The sequence below is a fragment of the Desmodus rotundus genome, chromosome 7 (genome assembly GCF_022682495.2).
Source record: "Desmodus rotundus isolate HL8 chromosome 7, HLdesRot8A.1, whole genome shotgun sequence".
Classification (NCBI taxonomy): domain Eukaryota; kingdom Metazoa; phylum Chordata; class Mammalia; order Chiroptera; family Phyllostomidae; genus Desmodus; species Desmodus rotundus.
In genome coordinates, this window is record NC_071393.1 from 47,283,943 (window position 1) to 47,287,933 (window position 3,991).

Below are 3,991 nucleotides of genomic sequence, written 5' to 3' on the forward strand. Positions count from 1 at the left end.
TAAATTGTCTCTTAAGATGGTTCTCAGTGACAAGATTGATTCAAGCACTCCGAGACTTTGTTTCTCTTTTATTGTGTTTTAAGATTCTGGGACAGAGCACGTGACTGACCAAGCTTGAGTCACACATTTTATTACCCCTTGACCTATATCAAAGGTGAGCATGAAAAGCAAAATCATGTGCGCAAACTTGATCAGTGGAGGACAACTCGTTAGAATGCAGGGCCAAATCCAGATAAATAATCACTTCAAGAAATGCCTGGTTCCACTGGGATGGGTGGCCACACAGGCCAGCAAACTGAGGACCCAGACACTGCCACCTCCTCTGTGCCCCAGGCTCGGTTCTTACTTTCTAACTGTGAAAGGACTGGAAGCCAGCCAACCAGCCAGTGCCACACAGTTGGAATCAGTCATTGAGCAGGATTCTGAAGTCAGGGAGGCGTTTCACAAAGAGCTCCAAAACCTATTATGAACTCAAAAGTCAACCCTTGAAAAGCAGCGGTTCCAAGGAGCACCCTGAGGACTCCAACAAGTTCCTCTAGGACGACACCATGCACCTGGCTAAGCCAGCAACTCACCCATTGGCAGATGTGGGGGCAGTAACATGGGAATCATAAGCTGCAGGCAGCCCAGTACATGCAACAGAGGGTTTCTGTGAGTCAGACACCATCCACAGGTGTTAGTTTGCCCACCACCCTTCCCTCTGCCACTCGGGTCCATGTTAGTTCTTAAGATGCAGACCCATCTCAAATATCCCACCAAGTACCACATATAACAAGCCAAACACAGCAGGTAAAGCAGTACCTTTCTATCACTTTGGCAAATAAACATGCCAACCAAATCTTGAGCATGCCATGTCCAAACACATCTGGTGATCATGTCATGCCACCGGTGCCAGGCAGCAGCACACCTAGCAGCCCATGGCCACGCTCACACTTTACTCCAACTGTGAAAAAGAGGGATTTTATAAGTTCTAAGAACAAAACAGGGTGAGAGTGAATGTCCAGCAATGAATATGCACTGTCAAGCATTATGTATGCAGATGGACAATGTTATCAATGACATCATTTGACTAGAATCAAGTTATAATGAAGAAACTCTGAGCTTGATGCCTTGCAGATGGAAAATATGTTACCTGTCTCCAGAAACATGATTGACACTTATGGCAACCAAGGACCGCCACCCCCAAGCCTTACCATCAGCAACTCCTGTCCAGCCAACCTTCCCAACACTAACAGTGAGCTCACAGAGTCTGAAGCCAGAACACTGGCTAAAGAGAAGGAAAATAGTCACAACTAGATTAAACAAAGAAGATTGAAAATAAACGAACTTATTAAAGAACCAGGTACTTTGATTCCCAAGTCCAATGGTCCAGATGTGCACAGAAACAAGGGAATCAGCGAATCATTTAAAAGCATCCGTAGACATATCAGAAAGTTGCAACGTGAACAACAAAGGGAAAAATAACTTGAAAACTGCCAGAAGAAACTGGAAGAAGCTAGCAGGCACTTATTTGTGGCTCAGAATGTAGGAATTTGAAATGCAGGCTGGAGTGCATGGATTTTGCCTTATTTCATTCACGAGACTCTGCTCTCCAGATTTGGTGAATGAGATCATCAAGCAAGAAGCCTTTCTTGAAAACTGCAGCCAAGATCTTCTTCAGCATCTAACTTGTACAACAACCCGCGATCTCAGACAGCACAGTCACCTTCAACACCAACCTCAAAACCAGGACCGAGAGCCGCTAAGCCTAGTGCCCACATGATGATGGGTTCTGAACTGGAAGAATCCTGATGGATGATAGTGTTTCTGCTGTTGGTGTAACTGGTCATCTTTCATCAACATCCCCTAGAGCTTCCAAACCAAGCAGCCAAAGGAGCGGCATGGAAGAACCTTATCATGCTTGTTACCAAAGCTTCCCTGCTCTGCATTCTCACAACTGCTTCGATCTCAGTTCGTAGATTTAATAATCATCCCGAAGGGGTTTACTTGATCATAATTCTTTAATATGAACACTTTTTCATGCTTTATCAATAGCCCATATTTTATTTTTAGAATTTTGTGAAAAAGACTTGTATTTTACAACCACAAATGCCTCCAAAGCATTATACAAGAAATGTACAGTATCTGTTAACTCAGTTCACCCAGATGGTGGCTTTCTGAGCAAGAGGATTTTGCATCAGAGAAATTTCTGTCCATTCTTATTCAGGGGGAATATGGTTTGAGATTTTTATGCCATGGCTGTCTTGGAAATTAATTGTAAAGTTTAATTGGAACAATAGAAAGTAATCAAAAATGGTATAAAAACAAAGAGAGAGAGAAGAAAAAAGAAAGAAGAAATCCATACTAATCATTTTCCATTTTGTAAATATGTTCATTGGTACAGCCTTAAAGATAGTATTCTTCTAGCATCAGTCTCTGTACTGCAAACTACTAAAAGAAATACTGTGTTCTGTAAAAGAACAATGCAACCATTTTCATGAGGATTGTCTGGTTAGAAATAAAATCTGATATCTTCTCACTCAGGTTCAACTGAAATTGAAGGGAGACAGATCCAGCCTCTGAAACTTGAGGTCTCATTGTTCACATGGCTGTATAATTTTCATTATCAATGAGTGTGATTCAATTTTCATAAGGTATACTTTATTTTCAAATGAAAATTAATGTCCTTGCAAAGTAAAATTTCAAGAAGCACTGAAACTTTTACTTCTTTTTTCCTTCAATTTTGTTTTTCATGAGAAAACCAAAGTGGGCAATTTCTAATTGACTTTACCATTTTTATTTTTAAATTACATTTTACTGTTCACTTGGTTTGTACAGATTCTTTATTATTATTTTCAATATGTTTATATTAATGTGTAGAGTATACCTCTTAAATGGCAAGTTTTCAGTATTTTTACAACTCTAAAAAAGAAATTCCTAGCCAACCTGCATTGCTAAAATACCTACATGAATTATGAGATAGTTTTTACTTCGGACATACATAGTTTTTAAAACTTTATTCTTCACTTAAATATTTGAGAAAACAGTGTTATTTAGAAAATAAATTTAACGTACAATAGAAAAGATGCAATGTTACACATTTGTAAATACAAAGTAATTTCCGAGATTTATGGAACGAAGTCAGATTGTCTACTTATGTCTCTGGAGAGGTCTATTTTCTACATTTTACTTTCTTGTAACTATTTATTTGGCTTCAATGTTATACTAAAATGGCATTGTAGCTTATGAAAAACTCATTATATAAAACAGTAGACTTGACAAATCAAATAAATCTGACTACCTACTTCAGGTTTTCTGTATTTTATTGTCCAAAGTCATGCATTATATGGTCTGGTGAGAAATATGCCTTAAAGTATTCCATAAAATGAAAGGTCAGCAATGCTATCAGTCAAGGAAATATATGATGATAATGGCAATTTTTATTTCCTATCATATTGAAGCCTATTTTTTTCATCTGCTACACCAACATCCGACATCCCATACTGACCTTTTGAATACAGTGAATGGCGCTATGTAGTGATTGGCAAATGCTGTTACACAGAGTATACACGCTTTCCTTGAAGAATATTTCAATTGCTTATATTGTGCCACATGGTTTTCATTTACTGCACTAGTGGAAAACAAAGTATGATTATCTGAAATTATCCACCTACTTTTAAGTCATTATTTGAACATATAGGCAAAATTTAAAAGACACACAAAAATTTCTGAAAAGCCAAACACATTTTTCCTCATGGCACAGAATGTTTTAATCACTACTCTTGTCTTTCTATACCCAAAACAATTTCGGGGAATTTAGTTATCTTCATAGGCACCTGACTTTCTTTATGTATTTCATTTGACAAGCATCTATGTAACATTAACTCTATGTCAGGTGCTATTCTAAGTGTTTCTTAAATATGAGGCAAATAATCTCATATCTATTCTATGGGGCGGAAACTACTGCACAAAGAGCTTACATATTTACCCAAGTGTCAAAAAATGGCGTCAC

General features: G+C 38.1%; 1 pseudogene; it reads left to right on the forward strand.

Annotated features, from left to right (window-relative positions):
* Positions 1-214: 214 nt before the first annotated feature.
* On the forward strand, positions 215-1,958 carry LOC112296555 (microphthalmia-associated transcription factor pseudogene; annotated as a pseudogene).
* Positions 1,959-3,991: the final 2,033 nt, after the last annotated feature.